This window comes from Eretmochelys imbricata, chromosome 11 (assembly GCF_965152235.1).
Source record: "Eretmochelys imbricata isolate rEreImb1 chromosome 11, rEreImb1.hap1, whole genome shotgun sequence".
Classification (NCBI taxonomy): Eukaryota; Metazoa; Chordata; order Testudines; family Cheloniidae; genus Eretmochelys; species Eretmochelys imbricata.
Window position 1 is genome coordinate 30,856,671 of NC_135582.1, and position 13,943 is coordinate 30,870,613.

The window sequence follows — 13,943 nt, forward strand, 5'->3', positions numbered from 1 at the left end:
TTGGGTGAACGAGATGCCTGTTAATCAGGCAACAGTGACCGGGCCCCCTTGGTCTTGTGCGTTTCTTAGTATCTGGAAAGCCCATATGCTGCTGCTGTGTATTGTGAGATCACAGGTATTGGGGGTGCTGGCTGGATGCTGCATCGGCTCCAGTGCATCCACCACCACCTCCTCCTCCAGCCTAGGGGGCAGAGAAACAAAGAGGTTTCCCCATCAACAGAAGGGGGGGGGCATAATATTCAGCTAAATAGCTAGAGAAATTAATACAGGAAAAGAAGGGGGGTCAAAACAAGGGATCCAGAAGGGAACATCAGACAATCCCCACTGCTCTAAGAAGGAATCAAGGTTTTGAATGGATCCCCCTCCAAGAAACTTTGCCCAGATACATGCTAGAATGAGTGCTCAGAGAAAGGCCCCAGAGTGACAGGGAGAGCCCCTCCATTCGTCTTCCTCCTAGACCTGCAAAATGGTCATTTGGGCCAGTGCCAGGAGGAGGTTGAGGAGGAGACCCTGAATATTTGTAGGGACATCACGGATGGGGTATGGAAAAGTGCAGCCAAATTTTAGTAACACATTTTGGAGGAGGTGTCAGCAGAAGAGAGGCTGCAACTTGTTGCACTGTAGATAAGTGTGTGCCAGGGTTTCCTTCCCACAGCAAGATTCAGGGAGCAGGGGAAATCTGTAAACCACATCAAATCCATGGCCGTGCTCACAACCCCACTCCACACAGGAGCCACCAACTGATGTCCCTGGCACACTGTGGAACCAAAGTGGAATACAGGCTGGCCCACCAGAGACCTTAGCTCTTATATAGAGGTGGCAGATCCTGACACTTGGGATCATGGTAGGATTAGAGGGCTGTAAATACAGTGAGGAGCATGAGTATGTATCGATATTCCCAAAGCGTAGCACAGAGACAGACTTTCTGGATCTCATACAGCCTACTTGGGTAGGGTGCTGGAGGCCTGACAGTGGCCTAACATCAAGCTCCAGAGGGCCAGGGGATACAGATTGGTGGGGAGCACTCTCTCACAAGACTCGCTCAACATAAGCAAGAGGTGTGGGACAGGGAAGCTTCATTTTCAGAAGCACAGTGGGAGATGAAGGGATGAGCAGTCCCACGTACTGGACAAGCACAGTTCAGTCCACCCAGTTCCATCAACTGAACTCTATAGGTATGTCTACACTACAGCTGGGAGCAAGCCTCCCAGCTCACGTAGACAGCCTTGCATTCATGGGGCTTGAGCTAGTGTGCAATAATAGCAGTTTGGACACTGTGGCTCAGGCTGGATCTTGGGTTCTCAAGTCTCCTGACCCATTCTGCTTGAAAGCCCAAGCTCCAGCCGAGCCACAAAATCCACACTACTATTTTTAGCATGCTAACTCGAGCTCCATTAGTGAGAGTTTGTCTACCTGGGCTGGGAGGCTCACTCTCAGCTGCAGTGTAGAAACGACCCTACTCTGGTGATGCCAACCAGGACCAAACTTTAGAACACTAAGGGGAACTCCATCACGTGCACTCAAAGGTAGGGGTTGGGTATGAGGGGTTAGGCAAGGAAGCCCTTGCCCCTGACAGCCTGAATAGACCTTGTTATAGAGACCAGCTTCCAAGTCCTGGTAAAAGACCAGCAGCTCAGAGAGGTGTCAAGGGAGATCTGTCACTTGATGTAAGAGAGCTTTGTACACATACCAGGCCCTTTCCACGCTCTCCCAGAGGGAGGCTGAGACCAACTGAGGAGATCCAGTGCTTCTCTGGCCAGAAGAAATCCAAGACTTTCCTCTGGGTATTAGCCACATTACTCAGGAGTGAGCTCAGGGTTTTGTGCTGGTGCCAAAGTATAGATGGGATCAGTTATTTAATCACCAGTGTCCTACCACTGAGAGGCAGACTGGAAAAGTCCAGGCCCTGACTGCAACCGGTCAGATATCCTGGACTCCAGTTCAGTCCAATTGACAAGTGGGGAGGGATTAGTGACAGAAATATGGATAATGAGAGAAAGTAGTGGATGTGTGTCCCACTGAATAGTACAAAGCATAGGTGGGAGGGAACCCATTCCCAACCATCAGGGGAAAACTCTTGACCCAGATGACACTGCTGGAGGAGGTCGCTCTGTAGATGAACATGCAGGCATACACTCTCACCAGATTTTCTGTGTACTGAGACACAAGGGGCATGTTGTTTGCATAGGCCAACATTACCACTATCAGTCTGGCTCCTGAAGCACCTACCTGATCATCTGCCAAGGAAGAGACAGAGGAGGGGCTCAGTGGCAAGGGCGTAAAGTTGTGTGGACAGAGGAGAGCCCTGACACTCCCTGGATGATGACAAGTTAGGTCAGGTCCCTGTTGAGGTTGACCCAAGACTTCACAGAGCTGTGCAGCACCTGAAAGAACCCCTCAGTGCAGAGACCAAATCTGAACACCAGCAGAGTTTCCATGGGATACCCTTTCCCTGGCCAGAAGACCACTCCACACATACCAGATGTAGCACAGCCCAGACCAGAAATGAGTTATCAAAAATACTCTGACCTGAGACGACATAGGTCTGGTTGAGGTGGATCAATACTGCCAGCACAACCTTCAGCCACAGTAAGATGGTCTTCATTATGACCTTGTGGAGCAGGAATGCGTGCAGATATTCGCTGGGTAAGGCTCAGCGACAGACCAGCTGCGTGGTACGTAGCCTGCTCAGGTTGTGCAGCATAGTGATACTGGGCACCAATTCCTCACATCACTGAGATCCCCTTTCTGTGGCAGAAGAGCTAACACTGCCCATGTGCATGAAAGGGGAGTGCTCCACTCCCTATGGATTCGGGTTGAGACACGGAGAATGTCTGGAATGAGGACATCTCAGAACACTAACGGGTCAGTCCATCAATACCTGGACATTTATTAGAGAGTATCCTATGGAGGACTTTCAACAGCTCAGACAGAGTGAGAGGAAGCTCCAGTTGGACCTAGTCACCTGTGCTGATGCTTGGAAGTTCATCCCAAAGGACCTCGCAAGTTTCATCATTTGTCAGATCCAGAGAGAACAGATCAGTGTAAAAAGCCCTTTCTCTTTCCCAGTCACCTCTGGATCTATAAAAGGGAACGCCATCCTCTGCTAGGAGGCAGAGAAAGTTTTTGGAAACCCTCCTCTTCTGTAAGGCATAGAAGAGCCACATGATCTATTCTCTGAAGCACTTTGGCACATGACCATATGAATGAATGTATCACAGGCATGGTGGTCACCAAGGGCCATAAACTTCCTGCATTTCTCCAGTCTGCAGAGGGATGGATCATTGGTGTTGGTGACCAGGCACCTCTCCAACTCTATCATTTCCTATCCCAGTGCTGCATCCTTCCACAGACTGGTCCCCTTACTGTAGTGGCAGCAAGAGAACTGTGCATGCATCCCACCATCTCCTTCTCTCCATGGTAAAAGCACCCTTCTGTCCTTGCCAGGCCAGCCAGAACTCCTGTGAGGGTTCTATGAAGCCCACTATGACAGAGTGGCAGTATCCTACAGCTGGCTTACCACACTGTGGTCTTTGTAAGTGCTCCTTCATGGGCCAAAATGAAGATGTCAGTGGTGACCTAGTACCTCTCACTCTTCATATAGCCCCACAATTCAAAGTTGATGTTAAAATCCCTCTCTTGTACTAGACACTCAAAAGGATCAAAGATAGCTAAACACGATAGATGCTTGCTGATATAAATACACTAATTTTGGCTTATGGGGGCATAAATGTCCTCAAATCCCGCCCCACTGTATGCTCCTGGAAGTGCAGCAGATGACTCAGCACAATCTTGGTGACCCTCAGCTCTTTGGACGATAGGTCCAGGAGAAACAGGAAAGCTACCCTGCCAGATAACCTGGTGAGGTGACTGAAGTGCACACTATTCTCCCTCCTTCCCACATTCCAACAACCAAGTGGACTGGGCAGGCACAGTGCTGTGAGTCTTCTGCATGATTATCATAGAAAATTCCCCCATCCAAAAGTAGGAGAGTATCTAGCACCTCCTGCAACAGTGGGGGCTGCACTGTGCTCTGCTTCATAGGTGAACAGGGAATCGTGGAAGCAATGGGCCCCCTGGTACTATGTTGAGTACCACTCCCATTCCCTTGCTTCCTACAATAGGGCCCTCACAGAACTGAGGAAGCAGTGGAAACTCCAAAATTCCTGGAAAGCAAGCTTCGTCAAGCTATGCACCTGCTCCAGGAAATGGGGTACAAGTCCTCCTGTGGAACAGCACAGGCAAAGGAGTCTGTGGACTCAATTAAGCTCACTGACTCACAGTCATCCTCTGTCAGACTTTCATCACTTTTGCTCTGCCTGGGGGGACAACTCCCCTCTCCACAGTGACAACAGCTTGGCCTGGCACTACCTATACCACATAGGCCAACCTGTCCCTCAACATAGGTGTTAGAGACAGAGAGAGCAAAGCAGCTACAGAGGGAATGGGAGAAGGAGAAAAACAAATATAGCCTCCTGGTGACTGTCCCCTGCAGAATGAGAGGACTACCCCAGGGCTGTTGAATATGGGAGGTTAGTCAACGCCCCTAGATCAACGATGGGATCAACAATACCACAGCAATCTTGGTAAAGGTATCAACAAGGAACTCCAACCCATCTTTGTGGCTGGAGTCTATGAGTTTAACACCAGGGACTGGCAGTGCCACAATGGACTCAGCACCCACTGACTTGGTTTTGACATTCCCCTTGGCAGGCTCAGAGTCCCTGAGCAGTTTCAAAGGAGCTCAGGGACAAGCTGCTCCATCTAATGGCATCCCAGAAGGCCCAAAGTTTGGCCACCAAGCTCTGTTACCCACCAAACTGGTCATGACAGCGAAGAGGCTACTACTGTCAAGCACTGGGCCAGAATCGAGGCCAGGGGCAGAATCAGGGTCAAGGACTGGGAGAGGAGGAAGCACTACACTGGGATGACTAGGGTCAGCCCAGGGCCTCAATATCCTCAAAGATGGCCTCTAAGTCCACAGAGTTCCCCCTATAAATCACTGAGGAGAATTTGACCTTGGCACCAACTGGTGGGAATGGTGTTAAAGGCGGGGGGATCTCACCCAAGGCCTATTCCACCAAGGACTCCAAAGAAAGGAAGACAGCAACTTTGTCCCCTTCTGCTACCTCCTCAGCCATTTCCATCTGTTGGACTGTCCTAGGGGGCAGCATTTCAGAGGCAGCTACAACATCGTCTCTGAATGGTGAGTGGGAGGCTTGCTGCAAACTGTAGAGAGTCACTTGTCTGAGACTCGTGCTTTGGCTTTGCCTTCTGCCTACAATGCCCACACCGAGAATTAGGTGACCACCAGGAACAGAAAGCCAGAACCTGGTCCTCCTGTCAAGGTTGAGAAAGGGGCATCAGTTGCTCTAGGCAGAGAAAAATTGGTAATTGGTAATTAGTGGCTCTGGCAGATGGTAACTCTGCAGCCACATGGTCCTAGGACTGTGTACTCCTGGACTTATGGAGTGGGTGGAAAATCTGGAGGTGGTGGTGATAGACGCAACCCCAGCCCCCGTAGATGGGGTGGCTGTGATCAAGAGTTCTTTCTGGTAGGCCCTTGCCTTTGCCCTTAGAAGAAAAGAAAGTGCTGACAGTGGAAACTTTGTCCTTGAAGGGAAGGCTGATGACATGGAGTGGAGAGGACAACAGTGTTGACCATGGAATCCCCTTTCCCCCCCCTCAGCCTCTGACTCATCTGGGCCAAAGGGGCAGAAGCCTTATAGGGGAGGGTGGGGGCTTGCCACGGTGGTGGGAGAAAAATGGGGGCAGTTAACAAAAACGATAGCCTGCCCTCCTTCCTAGGAGGCAGGAGGGTCCAAACAAAAGAACCAGGGGAACCAGGGGAATATTAGTGACCTGCCCCTCCCTGCCGCATGGGGATGGCTAGAGAGAAGAGCTCAAGGCAAACATGGGAGGTGGAGGAGGGGAAAGAAGTGTTCAGGAAGGGGCAGACAGGGGTGGGCAGAGGGGAAACAAACGGTGAGAGGAGGCCCTCAGTTGCCAAGAAGGGGGGTGGGGATCTTCTTGGGCATATGAGAGCAGAGAGAGGGGAGAGAAGGGGCGTCAAGGCATGCGCCCCCCCCGCCCCAAAGGGGGAGGCAGCAAATCCAAATTGCATCAAGGGGACAAAAGCAGCGACGAGCCAACAAAACAGCGCAAGGTGGGGGAGCAGGACTGGCCACTGTGGCCAGAGACCCCGGTCCAGGGTAGGAGGTCGGGGGGGATCAGAGCGCGCGCACCCGCCCGCCCGCAGCAGCAGCCGCGGCCAGTGCCGGAGCAGGGACAGCTCTGCGCTGTTCCCCTCGCCGCTCCTTCCAGCAGCAGCAGGAGGAGGTTACTTCTCAGTGTCTGGTTACCAGAAGACACGCCTCGTGCTGCCTGGAAGCGTGTTGAACTAGGGGCTGGACGGGCAAGTACAGCAGGGAAAGCAGCTTCTGGGAAGCAGCAAGAAGCACGGTAAGGGAGATGCACGGATTCCTGCATCCCGGAGCAGCGGGGGCCAGTGCTGCACAGGGCCGAGTGGGGAGCCTACCCTCCCTGCTCGGGGAAGAGTCGCTTCCTTTAGGCAACAGCTCCAGGCAGTGCGCGGACAAAGACAGGCCGACGGGGGAGGTATAAATAGTCACAGAATCAGGTTGCGTCTGGGCCTAATGGGGGGTATTAAGGGGGATTCACTAGTGAGTGCTCAGGCCATAGTGCAAGGGGTAACGGCTCTATCCTGCTGGCGCCCTAATCTGCACTCGGTGGCGTTAGCTCCTCCGGGCACGGTGCAGGGCACCGGCAGCCTGTCAGCACAGGCTGCGCCGTGCTCCTTGCAAGCCCGGGCCCAGCGCCAGAGCGCTGCAAGGAGCTCATCCTCTCCGCCGCCTGCTCGCGCTTCGCCCTTCCATTGGGCGAAGGAGACGCCAGTTAAGCCGGCGGCCCCGGCCCGACCCCCGTGGACTTCCGCGCTTCCTGGTACCTAGAAAGCCCGTGAGCCGCTGCTGAGCGCTCAGGTACCGAGGCTGCTGGCTGGAAGCTGCATCAGCCCCGCTGCATCCACCTTCTCTTCCATCCTAGGCGGTAAAAACCTTGCTGGAAGCATCGGCTAGTATTACGGGGCAGTTCCTCGTGTTTCAGGGAGCAACAGCCTGACTAGGCTCCTTGCCAGCAAATTCCTGCTTTGTAAGTGTCCGTGCTATTTTTTTAAAAGCTGCTTTGCTTTAAGTTGACTTCATGTCAGTAATATAATATAGAGGGATACTGGGGGAGAAAAATTGAAGCATACCACCTCACTCCATTTAAATATAGTGGGCTGGCAGAGCTTTTTTGAGAGGGCACTCATGGGAACACTGGTAAGTAATCTGATAAATAATTTAATATTATATGTACATGTAAAATAATAAAACAAGGCTTGGCAGCACAATTGATATTGTCAAGCAGCTGCTGCCCTGGCTGGGCTGCAGGAACTACTCCACCTCACCTTCTTGTTATTTGGCAGAATCAAATAAGAGCACAGCTAGGGTGAAAACATTTCCTTTCTGAGCTGTCATCATCAAAAGGCATTTTTATGCATGAGGGGCAGGAAGGGTTTAACTTGTGCAAACTACGGCCAGGCAACTTCTTCAGGACTCAGTTACTAAATTTTGTTGTGTCATAACTCCGATGGATTGCGTTGCCTCTTGCTTCATAGATAAAATTGTAATGGACTTGTCAAAACTTTTGTAGGCGGCAAGTGACGTTTTTTGCTTCAGCATTTAATTCTGATGTAAGTTTATATTTACAGTTGTGGATCCAGGGAGGGAGGGAGAAACACTGCAAAGTGTTGCTCAGTGGTTTTAAAAACAAACCATGAACAGGATAATATACTTGTTATGAAACTAAGTGTAATCACTCAAAGTTATATAAACCATTCTTATACATTTACCCATACTTGCAAAAGTTCTCATTTTTACAACCCCAACAGATTATTATAAATTTCTTGGGGATACTCATCCTTTCAGATCACACGATTAAACAGGGATTTCACAGTGGAATGTGTTCTGTAACAGAAACTCCAGTTGTTACTTAAGAGTTGAAAGTATTTACATTTAAATTTTAAAAATTGATGATATATTACAAACTTGTGTAAGGTGCCTTGTAGCTACCTCTTTTTTTGCATCACCTCATCCAGTAGTTAAGTACACTGAGTATTTCTTAGTATTTTGAAGCTCTTGTTTTATATAGTGACATTTCAGACAATTCCCTAAACATTGTGGAATCTGTTTGGTTAACTTTTCTGCTAATGAAGCATTCTACTATAGTTAAGTTGGTGTCACTACTGAAAATGTCTGTTATATATTGCACCTTTTTTTTTTGAAAATTCTAATTGACAAAAAAGTAAATGTTCTATAACAAACTAATAAACATAGCGGAACATTGATTGAGTCTTGCTTTCCTATTGGATACCATACAAATCTAACTTCTAGGAAGATGGATACTGGCCACAGAATACCATATTCATGGTAACATTGCTGAACTTTTGAAAATAAAGGGAATTACTTTTAATTTGAGTTTTAAAAAAGATTTTTATGGAATAAAATCTTTTGAGTTGGGTATTTCTGTATAGTTAATGACCAGGTGGAGTTCCTTGAGCTTTTCTCTCTTCTATCCAGCCACTAGCTGCTAGGGAAGTGTCTTGTGTGAAGGCCATTAGGACACACCCTCAATTATATGAGCTATTTCCCAAGGCTTGAAAAATTTATCAGATCTACCTTCCTTAGGACTAAACCTACGTAGAGGATGATACTAAAGATAAATTTGAAGCTAGCCCTGTACCCCGGGTTGCTGATAAGAAGTAGGATCTGTCTCTGTCTTTGGACTCTCACTGTTCTCCACTGTTGGGGCAAAAATAATTCTGTTTCTTTTCCCCTAGCAGCTGCGTTTTCTCCATCCTCTGTCCTGTTTTTTGTTGTTGTTTTTCAACTCCAGTGCCTACTGCTGCTACTTAGAGCTTTCTTAAGCAGCAACAGAATGAAATTGATAAGACTAGGCATTTGCACTGCTTCTACTCAATATCCTCATACCAATTTCACACTAATGCTGTTTGAAAAAGCACTGAATAAGTAGCAGGGCACTGGAGTTCTGTTTGTAGACTCAGACAACACTGTTACATTTGGAAATTCATCTTCTTGACCATAAGGGGCAGGTTATTTTTATATAGAATCTTAATTCTTATGGTTCCTAATTTATGAGGGAGAGTTTCCTTGTCTCTGGTGACTGAAATTGTCAAGCCGTGGATACCTCTTGTACAAATATTATTGCAGTAGTGACACTGGTCTCAGACTCATTCTACTTTGTGATTCTTACCCATATTTATCACAGATGCTTTTCTTATATTCTCCCTCTCTCTCCCCCCTCAACACATATATACGCATACACACACTCTTTGGATCAAAGTTTGAAAATAGTTGCTGGCAGTCTTCAGAAAGCTGGCTGGTCATATTGTGCTGGCTTTCCTTATTTCCAGCTACGAAGTCACTTTAAAAAACAGCTAAACTATATTAAATACTTTCCTAATATTACTTTCCCGCGTAATGATCACTGTAGTTGCTACAAGACAGTTATGTGATTATAAATGAAAGGGGAGGTGTTTGATTGCAAATGGCAGGAGAGTTTGTCCACGAGATAGTCTCTCTATTTAGATGTGGTCCATCCTAGGACAATTCTTGAACATATAAGAGGTATCATTGATGCTATATATTAATTTTGTGTATGTTAAAATAATGAATGCAACAGATTTGAGATTTAAATTGTCTGAGGTCAGGAAATTCAGACTTTGACTTTCCACTGGAATTGTAACTGTGTTACTTTCATGGGCTCTGTGCATTTTGCTGGGTCTTTCATTCCATGATCCCATGTGTGAATATGTATAGATTCAACTTAGCTGATTGTCACAGGGGCTATATGGTTTGTCATCTTAGGCTAGTTAGGCCCATCTTCTGAGTACTGATTGGTAGTATTATAGATAGCACTTATCAGATAAGTGAATTTAAATACCTAGGATCAATGGTTGCTGAATATGGTACCCTCCCGAGTAATGCCCAGCATTGTACCACTCTGGTTGGTACAAATGGCAGGAGATGTCTCTGTGATAAAAAGATGCCAATAAAGTTAAAAGGGAAGAGTGTTTAAAACTGTAACTTGACCAATCCTATATGTATAGAACAGAGACTTGCCCCGCCACAAGAAGAGAAATGAGTGTGCTCTCCAACACGGAGATGGTCAAATGGTTGGACACTCTGTGATAGGAAACAAAATGAGGTTGTGGGGGACCTAATGTGGGTTGTCTTGACTGAAGACAAATTGAGAGAGGTGAGGCTACGTTAGTATGGGCATATCTAGTGGAGACCCAGGAGTTATATTGGTAGTGATCGTAGATGGAAGATGACTAAGGGGAAGGCTAAAGTCTCAGAACATTGACCAGATATCAGTGGACCTTAGGGAGACAAATTGTATAACAGCCAGGCATACAAGCATGAGTTTTGGAAGAAGGCTATACAAGTTGCTGACTCCAGATAGGGAAATGGCAAGAAAGAGGAAGAAGACAACTTACCCGATAAACAGTATCTCAGTCACATTTTAATACAACTGTTTTAATTTTGTTTCACTCTTTAAAAAATCTCTTCTGCTCACCGAGAGTGACAAAGCTGATAAGAACTATAATTTTCTTTATTTATAAGTCATTTTTATGCTATTAGATCCTTGAATTCTTCAACATTGTCAGATTATTTATATAGCTATGAAGAGACTAGCCAGATCCTCAATGAGTGTAAACATAATTCCACTGGCTTAAATTACCAGTTTACACTAGCTAAAGATTTGGCTCATGGTTCATATTTTCAAAAATGGCCTCAAGTTGCATCATCCATAATTATATAACCAAGTATATTCATTATGCAATTTTCAATGACCAAGTTTTTTTTGCCTTCAAAAGACTCATTTGTACATAAAAGTTTATTGTCGGGGCGAAAATGCTTGTCTAATTCTGCTTCTGATGTCAGTGAATGTGTAGATGAGGATTAATTTTAAACCACAAAAATGAATGTATTATTTAATTTTTTAAAAACTTACATTGCAGGAGGATTTTTTTCCCACTGAGGTTATATTTGAAACATTGCACATTTATGGACCTAATACTGCCACATTTGCCCCAGTTTTCTAACGATTCAAATAATACAACATTAACTAGCTGAGTGGGAGAGCTACGTTCTCTGATGTTTGCTCTGCATGTACATAAGGCTTTGTAGCAGGGTTCACTACTTCCTGCACTGACTCATGGCTTATCTGGGGATTAGCTCACCACTGATCAGACGTCCCTTCCAGCAGTTGCTCAGCCCATTGTTTTAATATCACCTTCTAGGACTCTTGGTAGTAATCTTTTTTGTTACTTGTCCCTCCATCCAGGTCACTTTAATTCTCCACTTCATGGGATGGGAGGGATGGCCATTAGTGTCTTTCTAGGTAAGCTGTCCCTCTGCTGTTCCAGTCAATTCTCTGTTCTACATCCAAGGCTGTGCCACTTTTCTGGTAGGGAAACTTAGATCTTCCCTCTGTTACAGGTTCTAGCCCAGAGATCCTATGCTCTACAACTATGATCTACTTCTAGACTTAGCTGCTACTTCTCGGAGCTCTGTTTTACTTCCTCTCTCTGTCCTCTCACACCTCTGGTTTACTACCTGTCAGAGATTCCTCTGCTCTGTAGCTACTTCTCCAACCCTGTAATCTCTAACCAACATCCCTCCTGTTGACTATTTCCCCCTGCCATAGGTGCCAACTTTTCCTGGTGCAGGTGGGTGCTTGATGTCTCCTGCCTCCCTGACTCCACCCCTACCCTGCCCCTATTCCAACCCCTTCCCCAAAGTCCCCGCCCCAGCCCTGCCTCTTCTCTGCCTCCTCCCCTGAGTGCACTGCGTTCCCACTCCTCCCCCCTACCCACAGCTTGTTATGCTGCAAAACAGCTGTTTCACAGTGGTAGGTGCTGGGAGGAGAAGCAGGGACGCTGCATGCTCAGGGGAGGAGGTGGAGGTGAAGGTGAGCTGGGGCGGGGAGCTTGACTGCTGGTGGGTGCTCTAGCCCCGTAGCACCTATGAAATTAGCCCCTATGCCCCCTGCAAGTCCCTTCTGTTCTCTGCTTCTTAGTTTTATTGAATCCCGGCCTGTTTCTGCCCAGGTAAGCTTCATCCTTAATTAAGCCTTATTGATCCTTGGCTCCCTTCCAGGGGCAACCTATGTGGTTAATTGGCCCATCTAGCATACCTTAACCCCTTAAAGACTGGTGTGGGTGAACACTCCATCACAGGCTCTTTCTATGCAGGGCTTTTTTGCACCAATGTAGCTATACAGCACCAATGTAAGATGGGGCATGCACTCATGGAGTTTATCTACATTATTTGGGCTGCTACTCTGAAACCTGTACACTGATGTAGTCACACTGGTGCAAATTTCCCAATTCTAGATAAATCCTAAAACAGTAGGTACAGTACCTGGAGAGCTACATATTCATTTGTATGACAACATGTGATGATGGGGTGTACAAATATCATATTAGGCAGCAAGGGTTCGTTAGGCTAATAGAGGCCAAATCAGCCCCATGCTGTGGCATCTGAAGCTGGTGTCATTCTTTGAGGGAGGAGTTAAAAAGGGAGAACCCAGCTCAGGTGCTGTCTTAGTGGGAGGGAGAACAGACTTTGAGCTCTTTCTGTGAGGAGAGAAGGTTGGCTGGGGCTAAGAACTGGGAAGACTGCTCTTAACAGGGCCCTTTCCAGGTAAAGGGATGAGTTTTTATTTTATTTTTTCATGTATATTGTGGATTTCAGCGGGTGGAATTCTTGTACTGGACATTTTTGGGTAGACGCTGTGTTTAGATCTTTGCAGCTGCATTTTGGACTTGAGAAGGAGTGGAGCTGTTGTGTGGCCTAGCGTGGAGGGCTGTGTCACCTCACCTGGGAAAGAGTTGGAGGCTGGGCAGAGCAGTGGAAGATCAGGAGGACAACACAGGCAGGACAGTGAATGTGCCATGCCAAAATGGGGCATGTTTCTACATACTAATTAAGGAACAGATTCGGCATATAGTATATTCAATGGCAATAGTATATTTTTATTATACTATTATAATATTAGCCAGTATTAGCCAAACAGAGCTGTGCTATATCTCAGTGGTTTATGGAAAAGGTAATATATTATCATAAATGTTCAGCAGTAAGGGGCAATGACTGAAGATTAGTTAACTTTTACTTAGTGTGTGATATCTAGGTTTGACAGTTAAGGACACAGTCAAGTGTCTATGTCCTTGTTTCTATATTTTCATGCATTCCCTTGTACATTTTATCTTCATATCAGATTAAAACTCAGATAAGCTCCAGTTGCTGCACATATATTCGTACATGTGTAAGCACAGTAGTTACTTTTATGATTCTTGAAGTAGGCCCTCCTAATAACTTAGTGTCATCTAAACTATTCTGTCTTTAATAGTAAATTCCTGTCTTTATATAATAAAATATATAAATGAAAAATCTATTTTTTGAGTATTACTGTAATGGTACAGAATTCTGTGTTTTGGATTATTACTGTACAATTTCTATAAAGATGTTAAAAATGTTCCCATTTATATAATAATGATATGCTGCATTGCTTTGTTAGCATTCTGAATTAGTGTCCTGAAAATTAATATACTGAATGCTCCATGGAAGGCTAACCACTAATATGTCTTCAGGATCAATCTATCATTAATTGTTTGTTGTTTGTTTGTTTGTGTTATCATAGCACCTTGGGGCCTTGACTTATGACTAGGGCTCCTTTGTGCTACATATTGTACAAACACAAAACAAAAAGACAATCCCTGTCTCAAAGACTTTACAATTTGAGTATAAGACGAGACAACAGATACCTATAGAGACTGTTGAGGGAATACAAGGAAA

General features: G+C 46.2%; 1 protein-coding gene across 4 annotated transcripts in view; it reads left to right on the plus strand.

Annotated features, from left to right (window-relative positions):
* The first annotated feature begins 6,310 nt into the window (after positions 1 to 6,310).
* GPD2 (glycerol-3-phosphate dehydrogenase 2) overlaps positions 6,311 to 13,943 on the plus strand; it is a 123,626-nt gene continuing 115,993 nt past the window's right edge. Inside the window, exons 1-2 of one of the 4 annotated variants that reach the window (XM_077829387.1) lie at positions 6,311 to 6,462; positions 7,066 to 7,170. The gene's annotated coding sequence lies outside the window, so the exon portion shown is untranslated. Of the gene's footprint in view, positions 6,463 to 6,920; positions 7,171 to 13,943 lie in introns of those variants that run through there. The other 3 variants (XM_077829388.1, XM_077829391.1, XM_077829390.1) reach the window with 3 other exon arrangements.